The following is a 22,393-nucleotide window of genomic DNA, read 5'->3' as shown; positions in this document are numbered from 1 at the left end:
TTTCAGCCCCTCTGTTTCTCGCCCTCTGTTTCTCGCCCTCTGTTTCAGCCCGTCTGTTTCAGCCCCTCTGTTTCAGCCACTCTGTTTCTCGCCCTCTGTTTCAGCCCCTCTGTTTCTCGAACTCTGTTTCAGCCCCTCTGTTTCAGCCTCTCTGTTTCAGCCCCTCCGTTTCTCGACCTCTGTTTCAGCCGCTCTGTTTCAGCCCCTCTGTTTCAGCTCCTCTGTTTCAGCCCCTCTGTTTCAGCCCCTCTGTTTCTCGCCCTCTGTTTCAGCCCCTCTGTTTCAATCCCTCTGGTTCTGCCCCTCTGTTTCTCGCCCTCTGTTTCATCCCCTCTGTTTCAGACCCTCTGTTTCAGACCCTCTGTTTCTCGCCATCTCTTTCTCTCCCTCTGTTTCTCTCCCTCTGTTTCAGCCCCTCTGTTTCAGCCCCTATGCTTCAGCCCCTCTGTTTCTCGCCCTCTGTTTCAGCCCCTCTGTTTCAGCCCCTCTGTGTCTCGCCTTCTGTTGCTCGCCCTCTGTTTCAGCCCCTCTGTTTCAGCCCCTCTGTTTCAGCCCCTCTGTTTCTCGCCCTCTGTTTCTCGCCCTCTGTTTCAGCCCGTCTGTTTCAGCCCCTCTGTTTCTCGCCCTCTGTTTCAGCCCCCCTTTTTCAGCCCCTCTGTGTCTCGCCCTCTGTCTCTCGCACTCTGTTTCAGCCCCTCTGTTTCTGCCCCTCTGTTTCAGCCCATCTGTTTCTCGCCCTCTGTTTCAGCCCCTCTGTGTCATCCCCTCTGTTTCTCGCCCTCTGTTTCAGACCCGTTGTTTCAGCCCCTCTGTTTCAGCCCCTCTGTTTCTCGCACTCTGTTTCAGCCCCTCTGTTTCAGCCCTTCTGTTTCAGCCCCTCTGTTTCATCCCCTCAGTTTCTCGCCCTCAGTTTCAGCACCTCTGTTTCACCACTCTGTTTCAGCCCCTCTGGTTTTCGCCCTCTGTTTCAGCACCTCTGTTTTAGCCCCTCTGTTTCTCCTCCTCTGTTTCAGCCCCTCTGATTCAGCCACTCTGTTTCAGACCCTCTGTTTCTCGCCCTCTGTTTCAGCCCCTCTGTTTCAGCCCCTCTGTGTCTCGCCCTCTGTTTCAGCCCATCTGTTTCAGCCCCTCTGTTTCAGCCCCTCTGCCTCTCGCCCTCTGTTTCAGCCCCTCTGTTTCAGCCCCTCTGTTTCTCGCCCTCTGTTTCAGCCCCTCTGTTTCTCGCCCTCTGTTTCAGCCCCTCTGTTTCAGCCCCTCTGTTTCAGCCCCTCTGTTTCTCGCCCTCTGTTTCTCGCCCTCTGTTTCAGCCCGTCTGTTTCAGCCCCTCTGTTTCAGCCACTCTGTTTCTCGCCCTCTGTTTCAGCCCCTCTGTTTCTCGAACTCTGTTTCAGCCCCTCTGTTTCAGCCTCTCTGTTTCAGCCCCTCCGTTTCTCGACCTCTGTTTCAGCCGCTCTGTTTCAGCCCCTCTGTTTCAGCTCCTCTGTTTCAGCCCCTCTGTTTCAGCCCCTCTGTTTCTCGCCCTCTGTTTCAGCCCCTCTGTTTCAATCCCTCTGTTTCTGCCCCTCTGTTTCTCGCCCTCTGTTTCATCCCCTCTGTTTCAGACCCTCTGTTTCAGACACTCTGTTTCTCGCCATCTGTTTCTCTCCCTCTGTTTCTCTCCCTCTGTTTCAGCCCCTCTGTTTCAGCCCCTCTGCTTCACCCCCTCTGTTTCTCGCCCTCTGTTTCAGCCCCTCTGTTTCAGCCCCTCTGTTTCTCGCCCTCTGTTTCAGCCCCTCTGTTTCAGCCCCTCTGTGTCTCGACTTCTGTTGCTCGCCCTCTGTTTCAGCCCCTCTGTTTCAGCCCCTCTGTTTCAGCCCCTCTGTTTCTCGCCCTCTGTTTCTCGCCCTCTGTTTCAGCCCGTCTGTTTCAGCCCCTCTGTTTCTCGCCCTCTGTTTCAGCCCCCCTTTTTCAGCCCCTCTGTGTCTCGCCCTCTGTCTCTCGCACTCTGTTTCAGCCCCTCTGTTTCAACCCCTCTGTTACAGCCCCTCTGTTTCAGCCCCTCTGTTTCTCGCCCTCTGTTTCAGCCCCTCTGTTTCAGCCTCTCTGTTTCTCGCCCTCTCTTTCTCGCCCTCTGTTTCAGCCCCTCTGTTTCAACCCCTCTGTTACAGCCCCTCTGTTTCAGCCCCTCTGTTTCTCGCCCTCTGTTTCAGCCCCACTGTTTCAGCCCCTCTGTTTCTTGCCCTGTTTCAGCCCCTCTGTTTCAGCCTCTCTGTTTCTCGCCCTCTGTTTCAGCCGTTCTGTTTCTGGCCCTCTGTTTCAGCCCCTCTGTTTCAGACCCTCTGTTTCTCGCCCTCTGTTTCAGCCTCTCTGTTTATCGCCCTTTGTTTCAGCCCCTCTGTTTCAGCCCCTCTGTTTCAGCCCCTCTGTTTCTCGACCTCTGTTTCAGCCACTCTGTTTCAGCCCCTCTGTTTCAGCCACACTGTTTCTCGCACTCTGTTTCAGACCCTCTGTTTCAGCCCCTCTGTATCTCGCCCTCTGTTTCAGCCCCTCTATTTATCACCCTCTGTTTCAACCCATCTGTTTCAGCCCCTCTGTTTCAGCCCCTCTGTTTCTCACCCTCTGTTTCAGCCCCTCTGTTTCTGCCCCTCTGTTTCAGCCCCTCTGTTTAAGCCCCTCTGTTTCTCACCCTCTGTTTCATCCCCTCTGTTTCAGCCCCTCTGTTTCTCGCCCTCTGTTTCAGCCCCTCTGTTTCTCGCCCTCTGTTTCAGCCCCACTGTTTCAGCCCCTCTGTTTCTTGCCCTGTTTCAGCCCCTCTGTTTCAGCCTCTCTGTTTCTCGCCCTCTGTTTCTCGCCCTCTGTTTCAGCCCCTCAGTTTCTGCCCCTCTGTTTCTCGCCCTCTGTTTCAGCCCTTCTGTTTCAGCCCCTCTGTTTCAGCCCCTCTCTTTCAGCCCCTCTGTTTCTCACCCTCTGTTTCAGCCCCTCTGTATCTCGTCCTCTGTTTCATCCCCTCTGTTTCAGCCCCTCTGTGTCTCGCCCTGTGTTTCTCGCACTCTGTTTCAGCCCCTCTGTTTCTCGCCCTCTGTTTCAGCCACTCTGTTTCTGCCCCTCTGTTTCAGCCCCTCTGTTTCTCGCCCACTGTTTCAGCCCCTCTGTTTCAGCCCCTCTGTTTCTCGCCCTCAGTTTCAGCCCCTCTGTTTCAGCCACTCTGTTTCAGTCCCTCTGTTTCTCGCCCTCTGTTTCTCGCCCTCTGTTTCAGCCCCTCTGTTTCAACCCCTCTGTTACAGCGCCTCTGTTTCAGCCCCTCTGTTTCTCGCCCTCTCTTTCAGCCCCTCTGTTTCTGGCCCTCTGTTTCAGCACCTCTGTTTCAGACCCTCTGTTTCTCGCCATCTGTTTCAGCCCCTATGTTTCAGCCTCTCTGTTTTTCGCCCTTTGTTTCAGCCCCTCTGTTTCAGCCCCTCTGTTTCAGCCCCTCTGTTTCTCGCCCTCTGTTTCAGCCACTCTGTTTCAGACGCTCTGTTTCAGCCCATCTGTTTCTCGCCCTCTGTTTCAGTCCCTCTATATATCACCCTCTATTTCAGCCCCTCTGTTTCAGCCCCTCTGTTTCAGCCCCGTTGTTTCTCGCCCTCTGTTTCAGCCACTCTGTTTAAGCCCCTCTGTTTCTCGCCCACTGTTTCAGCCCCTCTGTTTCAGCCCCTCTGTTTCAGCCCCTCTGTGTCTCGCCCTCTGTTTCTAGCCCTCTGTTTCATCCCCTCTGTTTCAGCCCCTCTGTTTCACGCCCTCTGTTTCAGCCCCTCTGTTTCTCGCCCTCTGTTTCTCGCCCTCTGTTTCAGCCCCTCTGTTTCTCGCCCTCTGTTTCAGCCCCTCTTTTTCAGCCCCTCTGTTTCAGCCCCTCTGTTTCAGCCCCTCTGTTTCAGCCCCTCTGATTCTCGCAATTTGTTTCAGCCCCTCTGTTTCTCGCCCTCTGTTTCAGCCCCTCTGTTTCAGCCCCTCTGTTTCTTGCCCTGTTTCAGCCCCTCTGTTTCAGCCTCTCTGTTTCTCGCCCTCTGTTTCTCGCTCTCTGTTTCAGCCCCTCTGTTTCTGCCCCTCTGTTTCTCGCCTTCTGTTTCAGCCCCTCTGTTTCAGCCCCTCTGTTTCAGCCCCTCTGTTTCAGCCCCTCTGTTTCTCGCCCTCTGTTTCACGCCCTCTGTTTCAGCCCCTCTGTTTCTCGCCCTCTGTTTCAGCCCCACTGTTTCAGCCCCTCTGTTTCTTGCCCTGTTTCAGCCCCTCTGTTTCAGCCTCTCTGTTTCTCGCCCTCTGTTTCAGCCCCTCTGTTTCTGCCCCTCTGTTTCTCGCCCTCTGTTTCAGCCCTTCTGTTTCAGCCCCTCTGTTTCAGGCCCTCTGTTTCAGTCCCTCTGTTTCTCACCCTCTGTTTCAACCCCTCTGTTTCAGCCCCTCTGTATCTCGCCCACTGTTTCATCCCCTCTGTTTCAGCCCCTCTGTGTCTCGCCCTGTGTTTCTCGCACTCTGTTTCAGCCCCTCTGTTTCTCGCCCTCTGATTCAGCCACTATGTTTCTGCCCCTCTGTTTCAGCCCCTCTGTTTCTCGCCCACTGTTTCAGCCCCTCTGTTTCATCCCCTCTGTTTCTCGCCCTCAGTTTCAGCCCCTCTGTTTCAGCCCCTCTGTTTCAGCCCCTCTGTTTCAGCCCCTCTGTTACAGCCCCTCTGTTTCAGCCCCTCTGTTTCTCGCCCTCTCTTTCAGCCCCTCTGTTTCTTGCCCTCTGTTTCAGCACCTCTGTTTCAGACCCTCTGTTTCTCGCCCTCTGTTTCAGCCCCTCTGTTTCAGCCTCTCTGTTTTTCGCCCTTTGTTTCAGCCCCTCTGTTTCAGCCCCTCTGTTTCAGCCCCTCTGTTTCTCGCACTCTGTTTCAGCCCCTCTGTTTCAGCCCCTCTGTTTCAGCCCCTCTGTTTCAGCCCCTCTGTTTCTCGCACTCTGTTTCAGCCCCTCTGTTTCAGCCCCTCTGTTTCAGCGCCACTGTTTCTCGCCCTCTGTTTCAGACCCTCTGTTTCAGCCCCTCTGTGTCTCGCCCTCTGTTTCTCGCCCTCTGTTTCAGCCCCTCTGTTTCTCGCCCTCTCTTTCAGCCCCTCTTTTTCAGCCCCTCTGTTTCAGCCCCTCTGTTTCTGGCCCTCTGTTTCAGCCCCTCTGTTTCAGCCCCTCTGTATCTCGACCTCTGCTTCAGCCCCTCTGTTTCTCGCCCTCTGTTTCAGACCCTCTGTTTCAGCCCCTCTGTTTCTCGCCCTCTGTTTCACGCCCTCTTTTTCAGCCCCTCTGTTTCAGCCCCTCTGTTTCTCGCCCTCTGTTTCATCCCCTCTGTTTCAGCCCCTCTGTTTCTTGCCGCTCTGTTTCAGCCCCTCTGTTTCTCGCCCTCAGTTTCAGCCCCTATGTTTCAGCCCCTCTGTTTCAGCCCCTCTGTTTCTCGCCCTCTGTTTCTAGCCCTCTGTTTCAGCCCCTCTGTTTCAGCCCCTCTGTTTCATGCCGCTCTGTTTCAGCCCCTCTGTTTCTGTCCCTCTGTTTCTCGCCCTCTGTTTCAGCCCTTCTGTTTCAGCCCCTCTGTTTCAGCCCCTCTGTTTCAGCCCCTCTGTTTCTCACCCTCTGTTTCAGCCCCTCTGTTTCAGCCCCTCTGTGTCTCGCCCTGTGTTTATCGCCCTCAGTTTCAGCCCCTCTGTTTCAGCCCCTCTGTTTCAGCCCCTCTGTTTCAGCCCCTCTGTGTCTCGCCCTCTGTTTCTCGCCCTCTGTTTCAGCCCCTCTGTTTCAACCCCTCTGTTACAGCCCCTCTGTTTCAGCCCCTCTGTTTCTCGCCCTCTGTTTCAGCCCCTCTGTTTCTGGCCCTCTGTTTCAGCACCTCTGTTTCAGACCCTCTGTTTCTCGCCCTCTGTTTCAGCCCCTATGTTTCAGCCTCTCTGTTTTTCGCCCTTTGTTTCAGCCCCTCTGTTTCAGCCCCTCTGTTTCAGCCCCTCTGTTTCTCGCACTCTGTTTCAGCCCCTCTGTTTCAGCCCCTCTGTTTCAGCGCCACTGTTTCTCGCCCTCTGTTTCAGACCCTCTGTTTCAGCCCGTCTGTGTCTTGCCCTCTGTTTCTCGCCCTCTGTTTCAGTCCCTCTGTTTCTGCACCTCTGTTTCAGCCCCTCTGTTTCAGCCCCTCTGTATCTCGCCCTCTGCTTCAGCCCCTCTGTTTCTCGCCCTCTGTTTCAGACCCTCTGTTTCAGCCCCTCTGTTTCTCGCCCTCTGTTTCACGCCCTCTTTTTCAGCCCCTCTGTTTCAGCCCCTCTGTTTCTCGCCCTCTGTTTCAGCCCCTCTGTTTCAGCCCCTCTGTTTCTTGCCGCTCTGTTTCAGCCCCTCTGTTTCTCGCCCTCAGTTTCAGCGCCTCTGTTTCAGCCCCTAAGTTTCAGCCCCTCTGTTTCTCGCCCTCTGTTTCTAGCCCTCTGTTTCAGCCCGTCTGTTTCAGCCCCTCTGTTTCATGCCGCTCTGTTTCAGCCCCTCTGTTTCTCGCCCTCTGTTTCAGCCACTCTGTTTCTGCCCCTCTGTTTCAGCCCCTCTGTTTCTCGCCCACTGTTTCAGCCCCTCTGTTTCAGCCCCTCTGTTTCTCGCCCTCTGTTTCAGCCCCTCAGTTTCAGCCACTCTGTTTCTCGCCTTCTGTTTCAGCCCCTCTGTTTCAGCCTCTCTGTTTCTCGCCCTCTGTTTCACGCCCTCTGTTTCAGCCCCTCTGTTTCAGCCACTCTGTTTCAGCCCCTCTGTTTCAGCCCCTCTGTTTCTCGCCCTCTGTTTCTCGCCCTCTGTTTCAGCCCCTCTGTTTCTCGCCCTCTGTTTCAGCCCCTCTTTTTCAGCCCCTCTGTTTCAGCCCCTCTGTTTCTGGCCCTCTGTTTCAGCCCCTCTGTTTCAGCCACTCTGTTACGCGCCCTCTGTTTCAGCCCCTCTGTTTCTCGCCTTCTGTTTCAGCCCCTCTGTTTCAGCCACTCTGTTTCTCGCCCTCTGTTTCACGCCCTCTGTTTCAGCCCCTCTGTTTCAGCCCGTCTGTTTCAGCCCGTCTGTTCCTCGCCCACTGTTTCAGCCCCTCTGTTTCAGCCCCTCTGTTTCATGCCGCTCTGTTTCAGCCCCTCTGTTTCTCACCCTCTGTTTCAGCCCCTCTGTTTCAGCCCCTCTCTGTCTCGCCCTCTGTTTCTAGCCCTCTGTTTCAGCCCCTCTGTTTCAGCCCCTCTGTTTCTCGCAATTTGTTTCAGCCCCTCTGTTTCTCGCCCTCTGTTTCAGCCCCTCTGTTTCAGCCCCTCTGTTTCTTGCCCTGTTTCAGCCCCTCTGTTTCAGCCCCTCAGTTTCTCGCCCTCTGTTTCAGTCCCTCTGTTTCAGCCCCTCTGTTTCTCGCCCTCTGTTTCAGCCCCTCTGTTTCAGCCCCTCTGTTTCTCGCCCTCTGTTTCAGCCCCTCTGTTTCAGCCCCCCTGTATCTCGCCCTCTGTTTCAGCCCCTCTGTTTAACCCCCCCTGTGTCTCGCCCTCTGTTTCTCGCCCTCTGTTTCAGCCCCTCTGTTTCTCGCCCTCTGTTTCAGCCCCTCTGTTTCAGCCACTCTGTTTCAGTCCCTCTGTTTCAGCCCCTCTGTTTCTCGCCCTCTGTTTCTTGCCCTCTGTTTCAGCCCCTCTGTTTCAGCCCCTCTGTTTCTTGCCCTCTGTTTCAGCCCCTCTGTTTCAGACCCTGTGTTTCTGCCCCTCTGTTTCTCGCCCTCTGTTTCAGCCCCGCTGTTTCAGCTCCTCTGTGTCTCGCCCTCTGTTTCTCGCCCTCTGTTTTAGCCCCTCTGTTTCAGCCCCTCTGTTTCAGCCCCTCTGGTTCTCGCCCTCTGTTTCTCGCCCTCTGTTTCAGCCCCTCTGTTTCTCGCCCTCAGTTTCAGTCCCTCTGTTTCAGCCTCTCTGTTTCTCGCCCTCTGTTTCACGCCCTCTGTTTCAGAACCTCTGTTTCAGCCACTCTGTTTCAGCTCCTCTATTTCAGCCCCTATGTTTCTCGCCCTCTGTTTCTCGCCCTCTGTTTCAGCCCCTCTGTTTCTCGCCCTCTGTTTCAGCCCCTCTGTTTCAGACCCTGTGTTTCTGCCCCTCTGTTTCTCGCCCTCTGTTTCAGCCCCTCTGTTTCAGCTCCTCTGTGTCTCGCCCTCTGTTTCTCGCCCTCTGTTTTAGCCCCTCTGTTTCAGCCCCTCTGTTTCAGCCCCTCTGTTTCAGCCCCTCTGTTTCTCGCCCTCTGATTCTCGCCCTCTGTTTCAGCCCCTCTGTTTCTCGCCCTCTGTTTCAGCCCCTCTGTTTCAGCCTCTCTGTTTCTCGCCCTCTGTTTCACGCCCTCTGTTTCAGAACCTCTGTTTCTTGCCCTGTTTCAGCCCCTCTGTTTCAGCCCCTATGTTTCTCGCCCTCTGTTTCTCGCCCTCTGTTTCAGCCCCTCTGTTTCTCGCCCTCTGTTTCAGCCCCTATGTTTCAGCCCCTCTGTGTCTCGCCCTCTGTTTCTCACTCTCTGTTTTAGCCCCGCTGTTTCAGCCCCTCTGTTTCAGCCCCTCTGTTTCTCGCCCTCTGTTTCAGCCCCTCTGTTTCAGCCCCTCTGTTTCTCGCCCTCTGTTTCAGCCCCCCTTTTCAGCCCCTCTGTTTCTCGCCCTCTGTTTCAGCCACTCTGTTTCAGGCCCTCTGTTTCTCGCGCTCTGTTTCAGCCCCCCTTTTTCAGCCCCTCTGTTTCTCGCCGTCTGTTTAAGCCCCTCTTTTTCAGCCCCTCTGTTTCAGCCCATCTGTGTCTCGCCCTCTGTTTCTAGCCCTCTGTTTCAGCCCCTCTGTTTCAGCCCCTCTGTTTCTCGCAATTTGTTTCAGCCCCTCTGTTTCTCGCCCTCTGTTTCAGCCCCTCTGTTTCAGCCCCTCTGTTTCTTGCCCTGTTTCAGCCCCTCTGTTTCAGCCTCTCTGTTTCTCGCCCTCTGTTTCAGCCCCTCTGTTTCAGCCCCTATGTTTCTCGCCCTCTGTTTCTCGCCCTCTGTTTCAGCCCCTCTGTTTCAGCCCCTCTGTGTCTCGCCCTCTGTTTCTCGCCCTCTGTTTTAGCCCCTCTGTTTCAGCCCCTCTGTTTCAGCCCCTCTGTTTCAGCCCCTCTGTTTATCGCCCTCTGTTTCTCACCCTCTGTTTCAGCCCCTCTGTTTCTCGCCCTCTGTTTCAGCCCCACTGTTTCAGCCTCTCTGTTTCTCGCCCTCTGTTTCACGCCCTCTGTTTCAGAACCTCTGTTTCAGCCACTCTGTTTCAGCCCCTCTGTTTCAGCCCCTCTGTTTCTCGCGCTCTGTTTCTCGCCCTCTGTTTCAGCCCCTCTGTTTCAGACCCTGTGTTTCTGCCCCTCTGTTTCTCGCCCTCTGTTTCAGCCCCTCTGTTTCAGACCCTGTGTTTCTGCCCCTCTGTGTCTCGACCTCTGTTTCTTGCCCTCTGTTTTAGCCCCTCGGTTTCAGCCCCTCTGTTTCAGCCCCTCTGTTTCTCGCCCTCTGTTTCTCGCCCTCTGTTTCAGACCCTCTGTTTCAGCCCCACTTTTTCAGCCCCTCTGTTTCTCGCCCTCTGTTTCAGCCCCTCTGTTTCAGCCCCACTGTTTCTCGCCCTCTGTTTCAGCCCCCCTTTTTCAGCCCCTCTGTTTCTCGCCCTCTGTCTCTCGCACTCTGTTTCAGCCCCTCTGTTTCAACCCCTCTTTTTCTCGCCCTCTGTTTCAGCCCCCCTGTTTCAGCCTCTCTGTTTCTCGCCCTCTGTTTCAGCCCCTCTGTTTCAGCCCCTATGTTTCTCGCCCTCTGTTTCTCGCCCTCTGTTTCTGCCCCTCTGTTTCAGCACACCTGTTTCTCGCCCTCTGTTTCAGCCCCTCTGTATCATTCCCTCTGTTTCAGCCCCTCTGTTTCAGCCCCTCTGTTTCTCACCCTCTGTTTCAGCCCCTCTGTTTCAGCCCCTCTGTTTCTCCCACTCTGTTTCAGCTCCTCTGTTTCAGCCCTTCTGTTTCAGCCCCTCTGTTTCAGCCCCTCAGTTTCTCGCCCTCAGTTTCAGCCCCTCTGTTTCACCACTCCGTTTCAGCCCCTCTGGTTCTCGCCCTCTGTTTCAAACCCTCTGTTTTAGCCCCTCTGTTTCTCGCCCTCTGTTTCAGCCCCTCTGATTAAGCCACTCTGTTTCAGACGCTCTGCTTCAGCCCCTCTGTTTCAGCCCCTCTGTTTCTCGCCCTCTGTTTCTCGCCCTCTGTTTCAGCCCCTCTGTTTCAGCCCCTCTGTTTCAGCCCCTCTGTCTCTCGCCCTCTGTTTCAGCCCCTCTGTTTCAGCCCCTCTGTTTCTCGCCCTCTGTTTCTCGCCCTCTGATTCAGCCCCTCTGTTTCAGCCCCTCTGTTTAAGCCCCTCTGTTTCTCGCCCTCTGTTTCAGCCCCTCTGTTTCAGCCCCTCTGTTTCAGCCCCTCTGTTTCTTGCCCTGTTTCAGCCCCTCTGTTTCAGCCCCTCTGTTTCAGCCCCTCTGTTTCAGCCCCTCTGTGTCTCGCCCTCTGTTTCTAGCCCTCTGTTTCAGCCCCTCTGTTTCAGCCCCTCTGTTTCTCGCCCTCTGTTTCAGCCCCTCTGTTTCTCGCCCTCTGTTTCAGCCCCACTGTTTCAGCCCCTCTGTTTCTTGCCCTGTTTCAGCCCCTCTGTTTCAGCCTCTCTGTTTCTCGCCCTCTGTTTCTCGCCCTCTGTTTCAGCCCCTCTGTTTCTGCCCCTCTGTTTCTCGCCCTCTGTTTCAGCCCTTCTGTTTCAGCCCCTCTGTTTCAGCCCGTCTGTTTCTCGCCCTCTGTTTCAACCACTCTGTTTCTGCCCCTCTGCTTCAGCCCCTTTGTTTCTCGCACACTGTTTCAGCCCCTCTGTTTCAGCCCCTCTGTGTCTCGCCCTCAGTTTCAGCCCCTCTGTTTCAGCCCCTCTGTTTCAGCCCCTCTGTTTCAGCCCCTCTGTGTCTCGCCCTCTGATTCTCGCCCTCTGTTTCAGCCCCTCTGTTTCAGCCCCTCTGTTTCAGCCCCTCTGTTTCTCGCCCTCTGTTTCAGCCCCTCTGTTTCAGCCCCTCTGTTTCATGCCGCTCTGTTTCAGCCCCTCTGTTTCTCGCCCTCTGTTTCAGCCCCTCTGTTTCAGCCCCTCTGTTTCAGCCTCTCTGTTTCTCGCCCTCTGTTTCTCGCCCTCTGTTTCAGCCCCTCTGTTTCAACCCCTCTGTTACAGCCCCTCTGTTTCAGCCACTCTGTTTCTCGCCCTCTCTTTCAGCCCCTCTGTTTCTGGCCCTCTGTTTCATTACCTCTGTTTCAGACCCTCTGTTTCTCGCCCTCTGTTTCAGCCCCTCTGTTTTAGCCTCTCTGTTTTTCGCCCTTTGTTTCAGCCCCTCTGTTTCAGCCCCTCTGTTTCAGACCCTCTGTTTCTCGCCCTCTGTTTCAGCCCATCTGTTTCAGCCTCTCTGTTTTTCGCCCTTTGTTTCAGCCCCTCTGTTTCAGCCCCTCTGTTTCAGCCCCACTGTTTCTCGCCCTCTGTTTCAGACCCTCTGTTTCAGCCCCTCTGTGTCTCGCCCTCTGTTTCTCGCCCACTGTTTCAGCCCCTCTGTTTCTCGCCCTCTGTTTCAGCCCCTCTTTTTCAGCCCCTCTGTTTCAGCCCCTCTGTTTCTGGCCCTCTGTTTCAGCCCCTCTGTTTCAGCCCCTCTGTATCTCGCCCTCTGCTTCAGCCCCTCTGTTTCTCGCCCTCTGTTTCAGACCCTCTGTTTCAGCCCCTCTGTTTCTCACCCTCTTTTTCACGCCCTCTGTTTCAGCCCCTCTGTTTCAGCCCCTCTGTTTCAGCCCCTCTGTTTCTCGCCCTCTGTTTCAGCCCCTCTGTTTCAGCCCCTCAGTTTCATGCCGCTCTGTTTCAGCCCCTCTGTTTCTCGCCCTCTGTTTCAGCCCCTCTGTTTCAGCCCCTCTGTGTCTCGCCCTCAGTTTTTAGCCCTCTGTTTCAGCCCCTCTGTTTCTCGCAATTTGTTTCTCGCCCTCTGTTTCAGCCCGTCTGTTTCTCGCCCTCTGTTTCAGCCCCTCTTTTTCAGCACATCTGTTTCAGCCCCTCTGTTTCAGCCCCTCTGTTTCAGCCACTCTGTTACTCGCCCTCTGTTTCAGCCCCTCTGTTTCTCGCCCTCTGTTTCAGACCCTCTGTTTCAGCCACTCTGTTTCTCGCCCTCTGTTTCACGCCCTCTGTTTCAGCCCCTCTGTTTCAGCCGCTCTGTTTCAGCCCCTCTGTTTCTCGCCGTCTGTTTAAGCCCCTCTTTTTCAGCCCCTCTGTTTCAGCCCATCTGTGTCTCGCCCTCTGTTTCTAGCCCTCTGTTTCAGCCCCTCTGTTTCAGCCCCTCTGTTTCTCGCAATTTGTTTCAGCCCCTCTGTTTCTCGCCCTCTGTTTCAGCCCCTCTGTTTCAGCCCCTCTGTTTCTTGCCCTGTTTCAGCCCCTCTGTTTCAGCCTCTCTGTTTCTCGCCCTCTGTTTCTCGCTCTCTGTTTCAGCCCCTCTGTTTCTGCGCGTCTGTTTCTCGCCCTCTGTTTCAGCCCCTCTGTTTCAGCCCCTCTGTTTCAGCCCCTCTGTTTCAGCCCCTCTGTTTCTCGCCCTCTGTTTCAGCCCCTCTGTTTCAGCCCCTCTGTTTCATGCCGCTCTGTTTCAGCCCCTCTGTTTCTCGCCCTCTGTTTCAGCCCCTCTGTTTCAGCCCCTCTGTGTCTCGCCCTCTGTTTTTAGCCCTCTGTTTCAGCCCCTCTGTTTCTCGCAATTTGTTTCTCGCCCTCTGTTTCAGCCCGTCTGTTTCTCGCCCTCTGTTTCAGCCCCTCTTTTTCAGCACATCTGTTTCAGCCCCTCTGTTTCAGCCCCTCTGTTTCAGCCACTCTGTTACTCGCCCTCTGTTTCAGCCCCTCTGTTTCTCGCCCTCTGTTTCAGACCCTCTGTTTCAGCCACTCTGTTTCTCGCCCTCTGTTTCACGCCCTCTGTTTCAGCACCTCTGTTTCAGCCGCTCTGTTTCAGCCCCTCTGTTTCTCGCCGTCTGTTTAAGCCCCTCTTTTTCAGCCCCTCTGTTTCAGCCCATCTGTGTCTCGCCCTCTGTTTCTAGCCCTCTGTTTCAGCCCCTCTGTTTCAGCCCCTCTGTTTCTCGCAATTTGTTTCAGCCCCTCTGTTTCTCGCCCTCTGTTTCAGCCCCTCTGTTTCAGCCCCTCTGTTTCTTGCCCTGTTTCAGCCCCTCTGTTTCAGCCTCTCTGTTTCTCGCCCTCTGTTTCTCGCTCTCTGTTTCAGCCCCTCTGTTTCTGCCCCTCTGTTTCTCGCCCTCTGTTTCAGCCCCTCTGTTTCAGCCCCTCTGTTTCAGCCCCTCTGTTTCAGCCCCTCTGTTTCTCGCCCTCTGATTCAGCCCCTCTGTTTCAGCCCCTCTGTATCTCGCCCGCTGTTTCAGCCCCTCTGTTTCACCCCCTCTGTGTCTCGCCCTCTGTTTCTCGCCCTCTGTTTCAGCCCCTCTGTTTCTCGCCCTCTGTTTCAGCCACTCTGTTTCTGCCCCTCTGTTTCAGCCGCTCTGTTTCTCGCCCACTGTTTCAGCCCTTCTGTTTCAGCCCCTCTGTTTCTCGCCCTCTGTTTCAGCCCCTCTGTTTCAGCCACTCTGTTTCTCGCCCTCTGTTTCAGCCCCTCTGTTTCAGCCTCTCTGTTTCAGTCCCTCTGTTTCACGCCCTCTGTTTCAGCCCCTCTGTTTCAGCCACTCTGTTTCAGACCCTGTGTTTCTGCCCCTCTGTTTCTCGCCCTCTGTTTCAGCCCCTCTGTTTCAGCCCCTCTGTGTCTCGCCCTCTGTTTCTCGCCCTCAGTTTTAGCCCCTCTGTTTCAGCCCCTCTGTTTCAGCCCCTCTGTTTCAGCCCCTCTGTTTCTCGCCCTCTGTTTCTCGACCTCTGTTTCAGCCCCTCTGTTTCTCACCCTCTGTTTCAGACCCTCTGTTTCAGCCTCTCTGTTTCTCGCCCTCTGTTTCACGCCCTCTGTTTCAGAACCTCTGTTTCAGCCACTCTGTTTCAGCCTCTCTGTTTCAGCCCCTCTGTTTCTCGCCCTCTGTTTCTCGCCCTCTGTTTCAGCCCCTCTGTTTCTCGCCCTCTGTTTCAGCCCCTCTGTTTCAGACCCTGTGTTTCTGCCCCTCTGTTTCTCGCCCTCTGTTTCAGCCCCTCTGTTTCAGCCCCTCTGTGTCTCGCCCTCTGTTTCTCGCCCTCTGTTTTAGCCCCTCTGTTTCAGCCCCTCTGTTTCTCGCCCTCTGTTTCTCGCCCTCTGTTTCAGCCCCTCTGTTTCAGCCCCTCTGTTTCTCGCCCTCTGTTTCAGCCCCCCTTTTTCAGCCCCTCTGTTTCTCGCCCTCTGTTTCAGCCCCTCTGTTTCAGCCCCTCTGTTTCTCGCCCTCTGTTTCAGCCCCCCTTTTTCAGCCCCTCGGTTTCTCGCCCTCTGTCTCTCACACTCTGTTTCAGCCCCTCTGTTTCAGCCCCTCTGTTTCAGCCCCTCTTTTTCTCGCCCTCAGTTTCAGCCCCTGTGTTTCAGCCCCTCTCTTTCTCGCCCTCTGTTTCAGCCCCTCTGTTTCAGCCCCTATGTTTCTCGCCCTCTGTTTCTGCCCCTCTGTTTCAGCCCCTCTGTTTCAGCCACTCTGTTTCTCGCCCTCTGTTTCAGCCCCTCTGTGTCATTCCCTCTGTATCAGCCCCTCTGTTTCAGCCCCTCTGTTTCTCACCCTCTGTTTCAGCCCCTCTGTCTCAGCACCTCTGTTTCTCCCACTCTGTTTCAGCTCCTCTGTTTCAGCCCTTCTGTTTCAGCCCCTCTGTTTCTCGCCCTCTGTTTCTCGCCCTCTGTTTCAGCCCCTCTGTTTCAGCCCCTCTGTTTCTCGCCCTCTGTTTCAGCCCCTCTGTTTCAGACCCTGTGTTTCTGCCCCTCTGTTTCTCGCCCTCTGTTTCAGCCCCTCTGTTTCAGCCCCTCTGTGTCTCGCCCTCTGTTTCTCGCCCTCAGTTTTAGCCCCTCTGTTTCAGCCCCTCTGTTTCAGCCCCTCTGTTTCAGCCCCTCTGTTTCTCGCCCTCTGTTTCTCGACCTCTGTTTCAGCCCCTCTGTTTCTCACCCTCTGTTTCAGACCCTCTGTTTCAGCCTCTCTGTTTCTCGCCCTCTGTTTCACGCCCTCTGTTTCAGAACCTCTGTTTCAGCCACTCTGTTTCAGCCTCTCTGTTTCAGCCCCTCTGTTTCTCGCCCTCTGTTTCTCGCCCTCTGTTTCAGCCCCTCTGTTTCTCGCCCTCTGTTTCAGCCCCTCTGTTTCAGACCCTGTGTTTCTGCCCCTCTGTTTCTCGCCCTCTGTTTCAGCCCCTCTGTTTCAGCCCCTCTGTGTCTCGCCCTCTGTTTCTCGCCCTCTGTTTTAGCCCCTCTGTTTCAGCCCCTCTGTTTCAGCCCCTCTGTTTCTCGCCCTCTGTTTCTCGCCCTCTGTTTCAGCCCCTCTGTTTCAGCCCCTCTGTTTCTCGCCCTCTGTTTCAGCCCCCCTTTTTCAGCCCCTCTGTTTCTCGCCCTCTGTTTCAGCCCCTCTGTTTCAGCCCCTCTGTTTCTCGCCCTCTGTTTCAGCCCCCCTTTTTCAGCCCCTCGGTTTCTCGCCCTCTGTCTCTCGCACTCTGTTTCAGCCCCTCTGTTTCAGCCCCTCTGTTTCAGCCCCTCTTTTTCTCGCCCTCAGTTTCAGCCCCTGTGTTTCAGCCCCTCTCTTTCTCGCCCTCTGTTTCAGCCCCTCTGTTTCAGCCCCTATGTTTCTCGCCCTCTGTTTCTGCCCCTCTGTTTCAGCCCCTCTGTTTCAGCCACTCTGTTTCTCGCCCTCTGTTTCAGCCCCTCTGTGTCATTCCCTCTGTATCAGCCCCTCTGTTTCAGCCCCTCTGTTTCTCACCCTCTGTTTCAGCCCCTCTGTCTCAGCACCTCTGTTTCTCCCACTCTGTTTCAGCTCCTCTGTTTCAGCCCTTCTGTTTCAGCTCCTCTGTTTCAGCCCCTCAGTTTCTCGCCCTCAGTTTCATTCCCTCTGTTTCACCACTCCGTTTCAGCCCCTCTGGTTTTCGTCCTCTGTTTCAGCCCTTCTGTTTTAGCCCCTCTGTCACTCGCCCTCTGTTTCAGCCCCTCTGATTCAGCCACTCTGTTTCAGTCGCTCTGCTTCAGCCCCTCTGTTTCAGCCCCTCTGTTTCTGGCCCTCTGTTTCTCGCCCTCTGTTTCAGCCCGTCTGTTTCAGCCCCTCTGTTTCAGCCCCTCTGTCTCTCGCCCTCTGTTTCAGCCCCTCTGTTTCAGCTCCTCTGTTTCTCGCCCTCTGTTTCAGCCCCTCTGTTTCTCGCCCTCTGTTTCAGCCCCTCTTTTTCAGCCCCTCTGTTTAAGCCCCTCTGTTTCTCTCCCTCTGTTTCAGCCCCCCTGTTTCAGCCCCTCTGTTTCAGCCCCTCTGTGTCTCGCCCTCTGTTTCTAGCCCTCTGTTTCAGCCCCTCTCTTTCAGCCCCTCTGTTTCTCGCCCTCTGTTTCAGCCCCTCTGTTTCTCGCCCTCTGTTTCAGCCCAACTGTTTCAGCCCCTCTGTTTCTTGCCCTGTTTCAGCCCCTCTGTTTCAGCCTCTCTGTTTCTCGACCTCTGTTTCAGCCCCTCTGTTTCTGCCCCTCTGTTTCTCGCCCTCTGTTTCACCCCTTTTGTTTCAGCCCCTCTGTTTCAGCCCCTCTGTGTCTCGCCCTCTGTTTCTCGCCCTCTGTTTCAGCCCCTCTGTATCTCGCCCTCTGTTTCATCCCCTCTGTTTCAGCCCCTCTGTGTCTCGCCCTGTGTTTCTGCCCCTCTGTTTCAGCCCCTCTGTTTCTCGCCCACTGTTTCAGCCCCTCTGTTTCAGCCCCTCTGTTTCTCGCCCTCAGTTTCAGCCCCTCTGTTTCAGCCCATCTGTTTCAGCCCCTCTGTTTCAGCCCCTCTGTGTCTCGCCCTCTGTTTCTCGCCCTCTGTTTCAGCCCCTCTGTTTCTCGCCCTCTGTTTCAGCCCCTCTCTTTCAGCCCCTCTGTTTCAGCCCCTCTGTTTCTGGCCCTCTGTTTCAGCCCCTCTGTTTCAGCCCCTCTGTATCTCGCCCTCTGTTTCAGCCCCTCTGTTTCAGCCACTCGGTTACTCGCCCTCTGTTTCAGCCCCTCTGTTTCTCGCCCTCTGTTTCAGACCCTCTGTTTCAGCCCCTCTGTTTCTCACCCTCTGTTTCTAGCCCTCTGTTTCAGCCACTCTGTTTCAGCCCCTCTGTTTCTCGCCCTCTGTTTCAGCCCCTCTGTTTCTCGCCCTCTGTTTCAGCCCCACTGTTTCAGCCCCTCTGTTTCTTGCCCTGTTTCAGCCCCTCTGTTTCAGCCTCTCTGTTTCTCGCCCTCTGTTTCTCGCCCTCTGTTTCAGCCCCTCTGTTTCTGCCCCTCTGTTTCTCGCCCTCTGTTTCAGCCCTTCTGTTTTAGCCCCTCTGTTTCAGCCCCTCTGTTTCTCGCCCTCTGTTTCAACCACTCTGTTTCTGCCCCTCTGCTTCAGCCCCTCTGTTTCTCGCACACTGTTTCAGCCCCTCTGTTTCAACCCCTCTGTGTCTCGCCCTCAGTTTCAGCCCCTCTGTTTCAGCCCCTCTGTTTCAGCCCCTCTGTTTCAGCCCCCTGTGTCTCGCCCTCTGTTTCTCGCCCTCTGTTTCAGCCCCTCTGTTTCAACCCCTCTGTTACAGCCCCTCTGTTTCAGCCACTCTGTTTCTCGCCCTCTCTTTCAGCCCCTCTGTTTCTGGCCCTCTGTTTCATTACCTCTGTTTCAGACCCTCTGTTTCTCGCCCTCTGTTTCAGCCCCTCTGTTTCAAACTCTCTGTTTTTCGCCCTTTGTTTCAGCCCCTCTGTTTCAGCCCCTCTGTTTCAGACCCTCTGTTTCTCGCCCTCTGTTTCAGCCCATCTGTTTCAGCCTCTCTGTTTTTCGCCCTTTGTTTCAGCCCCTCTGTTTCAGCCCCTCTGTTTCAGCCCCACTGTTTCTCGCCCTCTGTTTCAGACCCTCTGTTTCAGCCCCTCTGTGTCTCGCCCTCTGTTTCTCGCCCACTGTTTCAGCCCCTCTGTTTCTCGCCCTCTGTTTCAGCCCCTCTTTTTCAGCCCCTCTGTTTCAGCCCCTCTGTTTCTGGCCCTCTGTTTCAGCCCCTCTGTTTCAGCCCCTCTGTATCTCGCCCTCTGCTTCAGCCCCTCTGTTTCTCGCCCTCTGTTTCAGACCCTCTGTTTCAGCCCCTCTGTTTCTCACCCTCTGTTTCACGCCCTCTGTTTCAGCCCCTCTGTTTCAGCCCCTCTGTTTCAGCCCCTCTGTTTCTCGCCCTCTGTTTCAGCCCCTCTGTTTCAGCCCCTCTGTTTCATGCCGCTCTGTTTCAGCCCCTCTGTTTCTCGCCCTCTGTTTCAGCCCCTCTGTTTCAGCCCCTCTGTTTCAGCCCCTCTGTTTCAGCCCCTCTGTGTCTCGCCCTCTGTTTTTAGCCCTCTGTTTCAGCCCCTCTGTTTCAGCCCGTCTGTTTCTCGCCCTCTGTTTCAGCCCCTCTTTTTCAGCACATCTGTTTCAGCCCCTCTGTTTCAGCCCCTCTGTTTCAGCCACTCTGTTACTCGCCCTCTGTTTCAGCCCCTCTGTTTCTCGCCCTCTGTTTCAGACCCTCTGTTTCAGCCACTCTGTTTCTCGCCCTCTGTTTCACGCCCTCTGTTTCAGCCCCTCTGTTTCAGCCGCTCTGTTTCAGCCCCTCTGTTTCTCGCCGTCTGTTTAAGCCCCTCTTTTTCAGCCCCTCTGTTTCAGCCCATCTGTGTCTCGCCCTCTGTTTCTAGCCCTCTGTTTCAGCCCCTCTGTTTCAGCCCCTCTGTTTCTCGCAATTTGTTTCAGCCCCTCTGTTTCTCGCCCTCTGTTTCAGCCCCTCTGTTTCTCGCCCTCTGTTTCTCGCTCTCTGTTTCAGCCCCTCTGTTTCTGCCCCTCTGTTTCTCGCCCTCTGTTTCAGCCCCTCTGTTTCAGCCCCTCTGTTTCAGCCCCTCTGTTTCAGCCCCTCTGTTTCTCGCCCTCTGATTCAGCCCCTCTGTTTCAGCCCCTCTGTATCTCGCCCGCTGTTTCAGCCCCTCTTTTTCACCCCCTCTGTGTATCGCCCTCTGTTTCTCGCCCTCTGTTTCAGCCACTCTGTTTCTGCCCCTCTGTTTCAGCCGCTCTGTTTCTCGCCCACTGTTTCAGCCCTTCTGTTTCAGCCCCTCTGTTTCTCGCCCTCTGTTTCAGCCCCTCTGTTTCAGCCACTCTGTTTCTCGCCCTCTGTTTCAGCCCCTCTGTTTCAGCCTCTCTGTTTCAGTCCCTCTGTTTCACGCCCTCTGTTTCAGCCCCTCTGTTTCAGCCACTCTGTTTCAGCCCCTCTGTTTCAGCCCCTCTGTTTCTCGCCCTCTGTTTCAGCCCCTCTGTTTCAGCCCCTCTGTTTCTCGCCCTCTGTTTCAGCCCCTCTGTTTCAGACCCTGTGTTTCTGCCCCTCTGTTTCTCGCCCTCTGTTTCAGCCCCTCTGTTTCAGCCCCTCTGTGTCTCGCCCTCTGTTTCTCGCCCTCAGTTTTAGCCCCTCTGTTTCAGCCCCTCTGTTTCAGCCCCTCTGTTTCTCGCCCTCTGTTTCTCGACCTCTGTTTCAGCCCCTCTGTTTCTCACCCTCTGTTTCAGACCCTCTGTTTCAGCCTCTCTGTTTCTCGCCCTCTGTTTCACGCCCTCTGTTTCAGAACCTCTGTTTCAGCCACTCTGTTTCAGCCCCTCTGTTTCTCGCCCTCTGTTTCTCGCCCTCTGTTTCAGCCCCTCTGTTTCTCGCCCTCTGTTTCAGCCCTTCTGTTTCAGACCCTGTGTTTCTGCCCCTCTGTTTCTCGCCCTCTGTTTCAGCCCCTCTGTTTCAGCCCCACTGTGTCTCGCCCTCTGTTTCTCGCCCTCTGTTTTAGCCCCTCTGTTTCAGCCCCTCTGTTTCAGCCCCTCTGTTTCTCGCCCTCTGTTTCTCGCCCTCTGTTTCAGCCCCTCTGTTTCAGCCCCTCTTTTTCTCGCCCTCTGTTTCAGCCCCCCTTTTTCAGCCCCTCTGTTTCTCGCCCTCTGTTTCAGCCCCTCTGTTTCAGCCCCTCTGTTTCTCGCCCTCTGTTTCAGCCCCCCTTTTTCAGCCCCTCTGTTTCTCGCCCTCTGTCTCTCGCACTCTGTTTCAGCCCCTCTGTTTCAGCCCCTCTTTTTCTCGCCCTCAGTTTCAGCCCCTGTGTTTCAGCCCCTCTCTTTCTCGCCCTCTGTTTCAGCCCCTCTGTTTCAGCCCCTATGTTCTCGCCCTCTGTTTCTGCCCCTCTGTTTCAGCCCCTCTGTTTCAGCCACTCTGTTTCTCGCCCTCTGTTTCAGCCCCTCTGTGTCATTCCCTCTGTATCAGCCCCTCTGTTTCAGCCCCTCTGTTTCTCACCCTCTGTTTCAGCCCCTCTGTCTCAGCACCTCTGTTTCTCCCACTCTGTTTCAGCTCCTCTGTTTCAGCCCTTCTGTTTCAGCTCCTCTGTTTCAGCCCCTCAGTTTCTCGCCCTCAGTTTCAGCCCCTCTGTTTCACCACTCCGTTTCAGCCCCTCTGGTTTTCGCCCTCTGTTTCAGCCCTTCTGTTTTAGCCCCTCTGTCACTCGCCCTCTGTTTCAGCCCCTCTGATTCAGCCACTCTGTTTCAGTCGCTCTGCTTCAGCCCCTCTGTTTCAGCCCCTCTGTTTCTGGCCCTCTGTTTCTCGCCCTCTGTTTCAGCCCGTCTGTTTCAGCCCCTCTGTTTCAGCCCCTCTGTCTCTCGCCCTCTGTTTCAGCCCCTCTGTTTAAGCCCCTCTTTTTCAGCCCCTCTGTTTCAGCCCCTCTGTTTCTCGCCCTCTGTTTCAGCCCCTCTTTTTCAGCCCCTCTGTTTAAGCCCCTCTGTTTCTCGCCCTCTGTTTCAGCCCCCCTGTTTCAGCCCCTCTGTTTCAGCCCCTCTGTGTCTCGCCCTCTGTTTCTAGCCCTCTGTTTCAGCCCCTCTGTTTCTCGCCCTCTGTTTCAGCCCCTCTGTTTCTCGCCCTCTGTTTCAGCCCAACTGTTTCAGCCCCTCTGTTTCTTGCCCTGTTTCAGCCCCTCTGTTTCAGCCTCTCGGTTTCTCGACCTGTGTTTCAGCCCCTCTGTTTCTGCCCCTCTGTTTCTCGCCCTCTGTTTCAGCCCCTCTGTTTCAGCCCCTCTGTTTCAGCCCCTCTGTGTCTCGCACTCTGTTTCTCGCCCTCTGTTTCAGCCCCTCTGTATCTCGCCCTCTGTTTCATCCCCTCTGTTTCAGCCCCTCTGTGTCTCGCCCTGTGTTTCTGCCCCTCTGTTTCAGCCACTCTGTTTCTCGCCCACTGTTTCAGCCCCTCTGTTTCAGCCCCTCTGTTTCTCGCCCTCAGTTTCAGCCCCTCTGTTTCAGCCCCTCTGTTTCAGCCCCTCTGTTTCAGCCCCTCTGTGTCTCGCCCTCTGTTTCTCGCCCTCTGTTTCAGCCCCTCTGTTTCTCGCCCTCTGTTTCAGCCCCTCTCTTTCAGCCCCTCTGTTTCAGCCCCTCTGTTTCTGGCCCTCTGTTTCAGCCCCGCTGTTTCAGCCCCTCTGTATCTCGCCCTCTGTTTCAGCCCCTCTGTTTCAGCCACTCGGTTACTCGCCCTCTGTTTCAACCCCTCTGTTTCTCGCCCTCTGTTTCAGACCCTCTGTTTCAGCCCCTATGTTTCTCGCCCTCTGTTTCACGCCCTCTGTTTCAGCCCCTCTGTTTCAGCCCTTCTGTTTCAGCCCCTCTGTTTCTTGCCCTCTGTTTCAGCCCCTCTGTTTCAGCCCCTCTGTTTCAGCCGCTCTGTTTCAGCCCCTCTGTTTCTCGCCCTCTGTTTCAGCCCCTCTGTTTCAGCCCCTCTGTTTCAGCCCCTCTGTGTCTCGCCCTCTGTTTCTAGCCCTCTGTTTCAGCCCCTCTGTTTCTCGTGATTTGTTTCAGCCCCTCTGTTATTCGCCCTCTGTTTCAGACCCTCAGATTCAGCCCCTCTGTTTCTCGCCCTCTGTTTCAGCCCCCCTTTTTCAGCCCCTCTGTTTCTCGCCCTCTGTCTCTCGCACTCTGTTTCAGCCCCTCTGTTTCAGCCCCTCTTTTTCTCGCCCTCTGTTTCAGCCCCTGTGTTTCAGCCCCTCTCTTTCTCGCCCTCTGTTTCAGCCCCTCTGTTTCAGCCCCTATGTTTCTCGCCCTCTGTCTCTCGCACTCTGTTTCTGCCCCTCTGTTTCAGCCCACCTGTTTCTCGCCCTCTGTTTCAGCCCCTCTGTGTCATTCCCTCTGTTTCAGCACCTCTGTTTCAGCCCCTCTGTTTCTCACCCTCTGTTTCAGCCCCTCTGTTTCAGCCCCTCTGTTTCTCCCACTCTGTTTCAGCTCCTCTGTTTCAGCCCTTCTGTTTCAGCCCCTCTGGTTCAGCCCCTCAGTTTCT

This window comes from Chiloscyllium punctatum, chromosome 44 (assembly GCF_047496795.1).
Source record: "Chiloscyllium punctatum isolate Juve2018m chromosome 44, sChiPun1.3, whole genome shotgun sequence".
NCBI lineage: Eukaryota > Metazoa > Chordata > Chondrichthyes > Orectolobiformes > Hemiscylliidae > Chiloscyllium > Chiloscyllium punctatum.
The sequence above is the reverse complement of the archived record's forward strand: the minus strand, read 5'-3'. Positions refer to the sequence as shown.